Source organism: Camellia sinensis, chromosome 2, assembly GCF_055761805.1.
Source record: "Camellia sinensis isolate YWXY chromosome 2, ASM5576180v1, whole genome shotgun sequence".
NCBI lineage: Eukaryota > Viridiplantae > Streptophyta > Magnoliopsida > Ericales > Theaceae > Camellia > Camellia sinensis.
In genome coordinates, this window is record NC_138962.1 from 130,508,682 (window position 1) to 130,521,236 (window position 12,555).

Genomic DNA, 12,555 nt, shown 5'->3' on the forward strand with positions numbered 1-12,555 from the left:
GACCCACATTCTTGAACTTTGAACCACAGGGTTGTGTTGTACACACATAGGAGGATACCATCAGTTGGTGGCCGGCCACTAAATCAGATTGACCCTTTTGACCCCTAGCCGGCCGGCTAGGGGGTGTGGCCGGCCGGCCACCTGAAGCAAAAGTAACAGGCCGGCCGAGTCCCTTGCACTGTGCACTTTACAGCTGTGAAGCTTTATCCCCCAGAAAAGATCTTTATCCGGGGGATATTTTGTGGGGGAAAGTTGCCCTCCTTTTCCCCCACCTTTACACCCCCTTTTTGGTGCATATAACCAGCATTCTATGTCACATTCAAGGGTTAGAAAAATTGGCTTCAAGCTTCCATAGACAAAATCCCTCTCTATCTCTCTCATTTCCTAAAAAACTTCCAAGTCCCTAATCACCATTTCTTCTACACCACCAAGCTCTACCACCACCACCTCATTTCCAGCAACAAGGAAGGCTTCTCAAAGGCTAAAGGAGCTGCAAATTGATCCAAGAAGCAGCAAAAGCTTTAGTCTTCAAGGGTGAGTAACATTTCTCTTCTTTGACCCTTTTTCTTGATCCATTTGTAAGCCCCACATGCTTTTTGTTTCAAGCTCTGGCCCTAACTGAAAAGGGCCTTCTTTTGAGCTCATTTTCATTCTTCATTAAGGGCTCAACCCTGTTTGAGCCCTCTATGATACACTTGCTTCATTGATCCTCTTATATGTTATAATCTTGCATGCTATTTTTGGCCCATGAGTAATCTGTTTTTGAGCATGTTGTAAACTGATATTAGGCTTATTTTGAGCCCCTCTTCAACATTGAAGAAGGGCTCAACACTATTTGGGACTTCCATGTTATACCTACCTTTATACTCCTCTTTTATTCCCCATTCTTGCATGCAATGGCAGCCTACCATGCTTTTGTTTTTGGCCATTTTACAGTTCTGAAAAAGTGCTTATTTTGGTCCATTCTTCATGTTTCATTTAGGTCCTTTCATGGTTTTGGACCTCCATATGCCACTTCATGTTATATCTCTCTTTTATTCCCCATTCTTGCATGTTTAGTTAGCCTATCATGCTTTTGTTTTTGGCCATTTTACAGTTCTGGAAATAGTCCTATTTTGGCCCATTCTACATATTTTACTAAGGGTCTTTGGCTGTTTGGTGATTATTTTGCGTACCTCATGTTATAGCCACTTTTGAGCCTCATTTTGCATCACATTTCTAGCATGTTTGTATACTGATTTTGAGGCTGCCATAAACTGTAAATGTGCATATTTTTGGTCCCTCTTCAGTGTTGTAGAAGGGAATTTTTCAGTTTGGATTTTGCTTATATCACTTGCTTCATTACCCATCTCTTGGCCCTTATTCTTGCATGCCATTTTTGCCCTACCTATGCTTGCTGTTTGGCCATGTTTATAACTGTGAAAGTGCCTTTTTTGGGACTGATTAGCTTCTATCTTTGCATTACATGTCCATATTGTGCATGCATTGCATAGCTATAGGCCATTTCGGGTGCCTAAATTCACATTTCGGGACAATTCCATGCATTTGGTATCATTTCGCCTCATTTCGGGACTGTTTTCCCCCATATTTTAGTGCTGAAATTCCATTGGAATGATTGCATACCATTTCCATGTCATTACATCACATTTTGCCATTGCCTCGGTTCGTGTGCCCGTGTGCACGCATTTCGAGGCACCTCATTTTTATCCGCCGGCATCCTATGTGAGTGTGGCTGAGGCTCACTCATGTTGGTATAAGCGCATATCATGTTTCCATGCCATTGCATCGCATTTCGCCATCGCCTCAGTTTGCGTGCCCGTGTGCACGCATTTCGAGGCACCTCATTTTTATCCGCCGGCATCCTATGTGAGCGTGGCTGAGGCTCACTCATGTTGGTATAAGCCCATATCATGTTTCCATGCCATTGCATCGCATTTTGCCATCTCCTCGGTTTGCGTGCCCGTGTGCACGCATTTCGAGGCACCTCATTTTCATCCGCCGGCATCCTATGTGAGCGTGGCTGAGGCTCACTCATGTTGGTATAAGCCCATATCATGTTTTCATGCCATTGCATCGCATTCTGCCATTGCCTCGGTTTGCGTGCCCGTGTGCACGCATTTCGAGGCACTTCTTTTTTATCCGCCGGCTTCTTACGTGAGTGTGGCTGAGGCTCTCTCATGTTAGTATAAGTCCATGTTGCATTTTCCATGCCATTTTAGTCACTTGCATTGCATATACCATCGCCTCGGTTTGCGTACCTGTGTGCACGCATTTCGAGGCATCTCATTTTCACAGCATAGTGCATACTAGGTTGTATCTTAGATCACTTTCTGCCATTTTCTTGGTTTGCGTGCCTGTGTGCACGCATTTCGAGGCATGTCATTCCATAGCATTGTGTATGTTAGGATTGTATCTTAGTTGCATTTCATGCATGTCATGCATATTGCATCGTGTTCGGAATAGGAGTTAGCCCGGGCACGGGAAACGAGGTACATTTCGTACTCCGAGTGACGGAATGTGTCTCAATTCCCCAGTCACCGACACTCCGGATTATCCATGATGGAGTTAGGTTTTAGCTGTAGTTTCATGTGCATTCATTCCATATTGAATTGTGCAATCGACTCCTCGGCCATCATGCCTCGATATGCGTGATTGGTGGCACGAGGATCGAGACATGCATATATCTGTGCAAATACATTGCTATGCCCCTTTCCTGCTCTCTGTTGCAGCAAAACGAAGAATCAGCAACTTTTTGGGGCTTGGCACGCATTTCAAGAACAGGTGTAAACAGAGGCTAATTGGGGCATTTCGGTGGATTTCCGCGCAAGACAACCCGGACATGCATCAGAAGCAAGGCAGTCCCTGGCTTGCACGCCAGTTTTACTTGTTTTCTTAGTTAATTTGTTAATTAATTAGGATTTTGTAATATTTTGGACTGTAATATTCTTTCATTCGGGACTGTAATATCTGGACTGTATATTTATTCGGATCCTCTGCGTGAGGGCACAATTGTAATAAGTGTGCGTGAGTGTGATGTATGTCTTCCAACCCCACGTCTTTCTCCCTTTTATTTATCCGCTTATGATGGTTAGATTAGGGCATATTTAAATTAGCATACAGTATGACAGCATGCTTGCATTCATTCATCTGTTTTGCATGCACCGGGCTCGGCGCATCATACTAACTGCATTGTACTTTCAATTCCAAATTGAATACATGTTAGTTGTAGCATTCCATATGCCATGTTTAGAATAGCCGAGCCTGCTATAGTTGCATTTTTGCATGTGTTGCATTAGACATTTCTGTATACTTAGGATTCATGCATGATTTCTAATAAGTGTCTATTTTGGCTTGGAGTACTCGGTAAGTTTTATGCTTTAGCATCCTTGCATGCGTGTGAGTGATTGCCATGAATAGCATGCTTACCATGAGGCTATGTGCTTATCTGATATAACTGCCTGAATGCCTGTGGGTGAAGGTTGGGTTATCTGAATTGGAATAAATCATCAAATGTTTTAAAGCCTACCTGCGGGTAGCAAACCATTTTCAAAAACAAACAAGAAATGTTTTGTTCCAATTCAGGCGATCCAGTCTATACTTGTATGCTGTGCGCATCACATAGTAACCTAGGCTAATAACCGGAATAAGAACATACAATGTTTTCAAAAATAGATATCACGGTTAGTAGAGGCCGGTCTATGACCGGGCGAGCGGGGGTGCTCACGAAGTGACCTTCCCCAATCGTACCCAAGTTCCCGAGCCGAGGCAACTTTGGTGATGACGGACACGTGGCCTTTTGGCACCGAGTCAGGGTTTCCTAAATTTCCCAAAAATAAAATATTTAGGTGGCGACTCTGTATCTGGCAAAGCAGTCCATGTTTGGCACTTCTTTCAAAAATCAGTTTTTCTCAAAACGATTTGCCGGATTTGGACTCTTTGGTTCAGACCTAGAACCGTGACTGACAAAAGTCGAGTCCGAGCTGTGGCGAGGTCCCCCGCGGGCTTGTTACAGAGGCTCATGGTTCCAAGTTTGCTGTCCACCCCGGGAACACCAAGATGTATCAGGATGTGAAGCAGACGTTTTGGTGGCCAAATATGAAAGGAGAGATAGCCGAGTTCGTGTCCCAGTGTCTGTATTGTCAACAAGTAAAAGCGGAACATCAAAGGCCAGCATGACTTCTTCAACCTTTGCCGATTCCTGAGTGGAAGTGGGAGCACATCTCTTTGGACTTCGTGGTTGGTTTGCCGAAGACACAAAAGGGTATGGATTCGATTTGGGTTGTTGTGGATAGACTAACTAAGTCAGCGCACTTCTTGCCTGTCAAGACCACCTTCAACGCCGATAAACTCGCTTCGTTGTATATGAATGAGATTGTTAGACTTCATGGAGTGCCGATGTCAATTATGTCAGACCGAGATCCGAAGTTGGTTTCCAGATTTTGGCAGAGCCTACAAAGAGCTTTCGGAGCCGAGTTGAGGTTTAGCACAGCTTTTCATCCCCAGACTGATGGGCAAACAGAGAGGACGATTCAGACACTTGAAGATATGCTTAGACTATGTGTATTGGACCTCCAAGGAAGTTGGGGAATACATTTGCCTTTGGTGGAATTTACCTACAACAACAGCTACCAAGCTAGCATTGGCATGGCGCCGTATGAGGCACTGTATGGCAGAAAGTGCAGGTCACCAATATGTTAGACCGAGGTGGGAGACAAAGCTCTGCTTGGTCCCGAGTTAATTCAAGTAACAACCGAGAAGATTAAGCTCATTCAGCAAAGAATCAAAACCGTACAGAGTCGACAGAAGAGTTATGCCGACCAGAGAAGAAGAGAGTTAGAATTTGAAGTCGGGGACCACGTGTTCCTAAGAATTTCGCCGACGAAAGGAGTTACAAGATTTGGGAAGAAGGGTAAGTTAGCACCCCGTTACATCGGGCCTTTTGAAATCCTTGAGAAGATTAACCTCGCCGCCTACAGACTTGCTTTGCCACCGGAATTGAGCCAAGTCCATAATGTATTTCATGTTTCGATGTTGAGGAAATATATTCGAGATTCGCTACATGTGATCGACTATTTCGGAATTGTAATTAATGAAGATTTAGGCTACGAAGAGAAGCCGATACGGATTGTCGATAGACAGGTGAGGCAGTTGAGAAACAAGTCGATACCCATGGTGAAAGTTGAATGGACGGAGCATTACGGGGAGGATGCTACATGGGAGATGGAAGAGGAAATGAAAGTCCTACATCCAGAATTGTTTTTGAAACAAGGTAACTCAAGTTTGGGGACCAAACTTCCTTAAGGGGGGTAAGATGTAACAACCCTCATTTTTTACTTAGTCATACTTGCATACATTTGTGGATGATCTTGTGTTAATATGTGCATTTGCAAATCTTGTCTTGTTTTGCTTGAATGATTGCTTGCACGCTTTGTTCTTGTCTGGTGTGTTGCCGAGGTCATCTTGAGCCTAGACACCTTTGAAACCTTTATCACTTAGAACTATCTTGGAACCCCTTTGGTTGACCTCCATCTTCACCCTGACATATTGGTCGAGATGTCACCATCTAGGCCGAGGTGCGCGTCGCCTAGGCCCAGATGTGCATCATCTGGGCCGAGATGTTAATATCTAGGCGTTCTAGATCCTTGATCCTCACGTGAGTGATTTTGTTCCTGGAATGGTATGACCTAGACCGAGGTGTGGCACATCTAGGCCAAAGTGTGGCACAGTTTAGTCAAGTGTTGTCCTTCCAAGCCGATGTCCTTGCCCCTTGATTGCCGGAGTCTTGTTGTTAGCCGATGTCGTTACTTGCCAGTGTGTTCTTGCCGCCTAGCTTGTTGAGTACACTTTGTCTTGGTCTTGTCTCGTCAAGTCAGTCACCTTTTTGAGTTGAGCGAATTGGCCGATGCCATGTGTCCCGACAGAGGGATTAAGTCAGTGTTTGTCGTGTGAGGCATATCATTGGTATCAATCTTGCCTTTTTAGAGAGAGAAGCTCTAGTTAGAAGGAGGAGAAGTTTGAGCTAGAGAGGGGGGGCTTCCAAGCTTGATCGTTGGAGCTTGAACCGTTAGATTCGAGTTTTGAGGTTAAAATCGTAACCTATTCTTGTTGTTCTTATTGATCATCTAGCTGCATTGCACGATCAAACCTATTCCGCACGCCATTCATCGATTTAAAGTTGGTTTTAGAAAGAGAAAATGGTTTTCATGTGTTTTTGAAGAAAAGCCTCGTTTGATCCGAAAGATTGCATTAAAGCTCATGTTTTTGTGTTTGTTTTGATAAGAACTTTGAGTGTGGGTACCCAGGTCCATGTTTTTGAATTCATAGCATGAAGTCTCAGCTGTTGTAATAGCAAGTTTCGATCTTTGCATTCATCTCCCTCATGTTCATGTTCTTCAAGTTCTTCATGCTCTTGTTCTTCATGTCTATCAAGAGGGAAACCCAGATTTTTCCCGACTACGCTTTCGAATGTGGCCGTCAGGACCACACCTCGGCGAGAAGGTGTGGGACCTCGGCCAAGTCCTGGTAGTTGCCCAGCGTGTTTTTCCAAAGATAAGAAACTGTGTTTCGATTTGATTGACTTAGTTTTTGAAGAATGCCGAGGTCATTTGCATGTGTGCTAGACTTGTTTTGAGTAGTGCATTCAATGGACTTTGCCATGTGTTTGTCAGGACTTGGACTTGCCTTGACCCCGTCGTTTGAAGAACTAAGTGTAGCAGCCCTTATCTTACCCTTGTCATACTTGCATACATTCATGCATGATCTTGTCTTGATATGTTATTTTGCTAGTTTTGCCTTGCCTTGTTTTGGCTAAGTATTGCTTGCATGATTTTGTTCTTTGCTCGGCGTGTAGCCGAGGTCATCTTGAGATTTGATCCACTCTGAGCCTTTGTACTTTGAATGTTGTGGAACCGCTTGGTCGATACCATCTTCACCTCGGGCATTATTGCCGAGATGTTTTGCACATTAGTGAACCTTGTCCGCAGGCAGGTATGGCCTAGGCCGAGATGTGGCACACCCCGGCCAAGGTGTGGCACAGCTTAGTCAAGTGTCGTCCTTCCTAGCCGATGTCTTTGTTAACCTGTTGCCGGATCCTTAATTTGAGCCGATGTCATTACTTGCCGATGTGTCTTACCCAGCTTGCTGCATACGCTTTGTCAGAGACTTGTCTTATCTATCAATCACCTTTTTGAGTTGAGCCAACCCGATAGCGCCACGTGTCCGAGCTGATTGTTAAGACAGCCGGCAGACCTAGAGACAAATCATTTTTGTCTCAAATCTTTGCCTTTAGAGAGAGAAGCTCTAGAGAGAAGGAGGAGAAGTTCTTGAGTGGGAATAGACCTTCCAAGCTTGATCTTCGAAGATTGAACCGTTGGATTTGAGCCTTGAGGTAAGAATCATGATCTACTTTGATTGTTGTTATTGATCATCTAGCCGCATTGCATGATCGGATCTGTTTTGCGTGTCATGCATCGATTTGAAGTTAGTTTCGGAAGAAAAAGATAGTGTTCATGTGTTTTGAAGAAAAGTCTCGTTTTGATCCGAAAGTTGGAACCGAAACCATGTTTTTATGTTTGTTCTTGCATGACCTTCTTGAATGGGTACCCAGGTCCATGGTTTGAACTCATGGCATGAAAACTCAGATTTTTGTAACAAGTTGTGAACTTGCATCCATCTTCCAAATGATCATGTTCTTCATATTCTTCAAAGGGAAACCCAGGTTTTCCCGGCTTTGTTTTGATGAAGCCCTCGGGACCACACCTCGGCAAGGAGGTGTGGGACCTCGGCAAAGACCTGGTTGGTACCCAGTGTGTTTTCACGGGGCGGGAGCAGTGTTTAGACTCCCAGCATGTTTTGCTTTGTTATTAACTTGGATCTGGTAAGAATGCCGAGATCATTCGCATGTGTATATAAAGCTCGTTTTGAGAATGTGATTGCCATGTGATTGTAGGACCTTGATCCTTGCTTTGAGCCTACGCCTGAAGAACTAGGTGAGTGGTATTTATGATAAAGCTATGTTACACTCGTTTTGATAAATCTTGCTTTGTTTTGTTTTGACGAAAGTATTTGCTAAGCATGAATGAATAGCCCTGTTTTGATGTATCAAGTATAAGCTTTGTTTTGATGTCATCCTTGAAAAGTCCCTTGTGCTGGAGGACTCTAAACTTTCGCAGCACTAAGTATAAAAGCATACGGTCCTTTCTTGGAAAGACTATAAATGTTAAATCGGGCTACGGGCCTAAGTAACACAAGTTCCATAATGTTAAATCGGGCTACGGGCCTAAGTAACATCAGATCATCGTGTTAAAAGGAGCTATGGGCTTAAGTAACACAAGTCCCTTGTGCTGGAGGACTATAAAGTTTCGCAGTACCTTTGACTAAACGATTACGGATCGTACAGTCCTTGTTTTGCCACTGACGGTTTACCACGTGGACTTGCTTGTTTGATAAGCTTGATGTGTTTTGCCGATGTCAGTAAGCATCCCTTGAGATTTGTAAGACTTGATAGATGAATACGGTTCATCTCTTGTTTGATAAAGATTTGACGTGTTTTGTTCTGTAAGGACCTCGGCTATATTCATGCAAAAACCTTTATTTCTAGTACCATTCACTGAGTATTCAAGCTCACCCTCTCTATATATATGTAGGTGATGAGCAGGACGTCGGCAACGCCTAGAATGTGTTTTGAAAGCTTGTTTTGGATCCATGATTATGTCGGCATTATTTTGCATTCACGTCGGCAATGTCATTTTTATTTACGTCGGCAAATCTTGAACAATATGCTTCTTGGCTTGTATTCACTGTATTTTTGTATATGTCGGCTCGAGAAGCCTTTTGATCAAGATGTAATACGTATTTTGCTTGGTTGTATTCAAGTTTGTAAAGTTGTAAAGATGTATGCCATTACATTGGATCTATGCACTGCTCTTATGGACCACTTGTATTTTAGATTATTGCTTCCGCGTTTGTGAGCCCCGTTTATCATACTCTGATTGTGTTAAGTTTTTTTGAAAGTTGGCCTTCGGTAATTACGGATTACTGGCCATCACGGCACCAAACTACTAGGGGCGGTTTGGGGTCGTGACAGAATGGTATCAGAGCACAAGTTCCTCAGTTACGATATTCACACACTTGAGTCCTAAAGAGCATAGGATTTCCCTTAGAAAGATGTTAGGATTGCATCATAGTGCTTGCTATTTGAACAAGGTGTGCATTGTCTTGACGTGCCTATGTGTTACTTGCCCACGTGGTTATTTTCTTGATTGTCTTAAAGTCATACTTTGCATGCTCATAGCATTATGAGGAGAGGTAAACCTCCGATTGGTCGGGATCAGCCCGAAGATAGAATGGACAGACTGGAAAGATTAGTTGAAGGTTTGGCCCGCGAGTTAAGGCAAACAAGACAGCAGTTCGCCAGTGCCACGTCGACTCAGGCCGAGCAGACCAACGACTGAAATGTAGTTCCGCCTCCACCTCCTCCAGTGCCGCAAGTTCCCCCACAGCCAGCCTTATATGGGGATGGCACGATAGCTTTGATTAGGGAGTTCAAGAAAATGAAACCACCAAGATTCTCTGGGGGTATAGAGCCGATGAAGGCTGAGGCATGGGTTTTGGAAATGGAAAAGTTGTTCGAGATCTTTCCTAGCACCGACGCTCAGAAGGTGACGTTGGCAGCTTTCACCTTAGATGATGACGCTCGCAGATGGTGGATGATGGTTCGAGGAAGCAATCCAGATCTGACCTGGACCCGATTCTTAGAGTTGTTCTACAACAAGCACTTTCCAGTAAGCGTTCGAAACAGCAAGGCTACCAAATTTCATACTTTGACACAAGGCAACCGAACAGTGGCGGAATACGACCGCGCTTTTACTGAATTGGCGAGGTTTGTACCTCACATGGCCAACGATGAATACATGAAGGCCAGGAAATTCGAGTGTGGGCTTCGTGGACCGATTCAAGACTGAGTAAATTTACACAATATGCCGACTTATGCCGAAGTGTTGGACAAGGCTATTCAGGCCGAAGCTAACCTGAATCGATACCAGAGCTCGGGAGAGAATCAGCGAAAAAGGCAGAACTATGACAACCGCCGAGGACAGCTGGGCACCAAGAAGAGAACGAACATGGGCAGTACTGGTAACCTAAGACAGGAGGGTAGTGCTAAACCGATGTGTTCGGATTGTCGGAAGCCGCATTTCGGGGTCTGTCGACGGACGTCTGGAGCTTGTTACGAATGTGGCGAGATGGCCATTATGTGAGAGATTTCCCCAAGACAAAGGCTGATAACAACAAGAAAGGTGAGAACACCTCGGGTTTCGTTCAGAAGGGTAATGCTGGGAGAGGACAGATAAGACAGGGCAGAGTATTTGCGCTAGTACCAGGAGACACTCAGAATGCTGAGACAGTGGTGTCAGGTATACTTCTAATTTGCTCCCAGAATGCATATGTGTTGATTGATTCGGGTTCTACGCATTCGTTTGTGTCTGCTAAATTTGCCGAGAAAATTGATAGAGAACTAGAGCCCCTTGATTATATGTTATCTGTGTCTACTCCATCTGGGGGATCTATGATTGTTGCATCCATCTATAGAGCATGTGTTGTTGTGATTGAGAATGTGGAATTGTTAGTAGATTTAATGCCTCTAGACATAGCCCATTTTGACGTTATACTGGGAATGGATTGGTTAGTCGCAAATCATGCATCCATTGATTGTGTTTCGAAAAGCGTCACACTGAGACCCCTAAACCTAGCCGAGGTCATTTTCCAGGGTAAGGGGATAGTGCCCCCACCTTACTTGATTTCGTCCATTAAAGCCTATAAGTTAATTCAGAAGGGGTGCCGAGGCTACCTGTGTAGTATACTGAGTGATCAGGATGGAAATGTTAATTTAGCCGACATCCCAGTCGTTAGTGAATTTTCCGACGTCTTCCCAAACGAATTGCCTGGCCACTTAACCGATAGAGAAATAGAGTTTACTGTTGACATCGTGTCGGGAACGCGGCCGATCTCCAAAACACCTTATAGGATAGCCCCAGCTGAACTTAGAGAATTGAAACTGCAATTACAAGAATTGTTGGATAAGGGATGGCCCCCGCTGATTGCCATGTGATTGTAGGACCTTGATCCTTGCTTTGAGCCTACGCCTAAAGAACTAGGTGAGTGGTATTTATGATAAAGCTATGTTACACTCGTTTTGATAAATCTTGCTTCGTTTTGTTTTGACGAAAGTATTTGCTAAGCATGAATGAATAGCCCTGTTTTGATGTATCAAGTATAAGCTTTGTTTTGATGTCATCCTTGAAAAGTCCCTTGTGCTGGAGGACTCTAAACTTTCGCAGCACTAAGTATAAAAGGATACGGTCTTTTCGTGGAAAGACTATAAATGTTAAATCAGACTACGGGCCTAAGTAACACAAGTTCCATAATGTTAAATCGGGCTACGGGCCTAAGTAACATCAGATCATCGTGTTAAAAGGAGCTACAGGCTTAAGTAACACAAATCCCTTGTGCTGGAGGACTATAAAGTTTCGCAGTACCTTTGACTAAACGATTACGGATCGTACAGTCCTTGTTTTGCCACTGACGGTTTACCGCGTGGACTTGCTTGTTTGATAAGCTTGATGTGTTTTGCCGATGTCAGTAAGCATCCCTTGAGATTTGTAAGACTTGATAGATGAATACGGTTCATCCCTTGTTTGATAAAGATTTGACGTGTTTTGTTCTGTAAGGACCTCGGCTATATTCATGCAAAAACCTTTATTTCTAGTACCATTCACTGAGTATTCAAGCTCACCCTCTCTATATATATGTAGGTGATGAGCAGGACGTCGGCGATGCCTAGAATGTGTTTTGAAAGCTTGTTTTGGATCCATGATTATGTCGGCATTATTTTGCATTCACGTCGGCAATGTCATTTTTATTTACGTCGGCAAATCTTGAACAATATGCTTCTTGGCTTGTATTCACTGTATTTTTGTATATGTCGGCTCGAGAAGCCTTTTGATCAAGATGTAATACGTATTTTGCTTGGTTGTATTCAAGTTTGTAAAGTTGTAAAGATGTATGCCATTACATTGGATCTATGCACTGCTCTTATGGACCACTTGTATTTTAGATTATTGCTTCCGCGTTTGTGAGCCCCGTTTATCATACTCTGATTGTGTTAAGTTTTTTTGAAAGTTGGCCTTCGGTAATTACGGATTACTGGCCATCACGGCACCAAACTACTAGGGGCGGTTTGGGGTCGTGACACTAAGTGAGTGGTATTTTTAATAAAGCTATGTTATATGTTTTGATAAAGACTTTGCTTTGCTTTGTTTTGAAAGTGTTTGATAAGCATGAATAATTGTCCTTGTTTTGTATACCAAGTATGACCTTGTCTTGATGACCTTCTTGGAAAGTCCCTTGTGCTGGAGGACTCTAAACTTTCGCAGCACATCTTGTTTTGAAAGTCCCTTGTGCTGGAGGACTCTAAACTTTCGCAGCACCCTTGATTTTTACTCTAGTGTTAAAGGGCTACGGGCCTTTGTAACATAGGTCCCTCGTGCTGGAGGACTC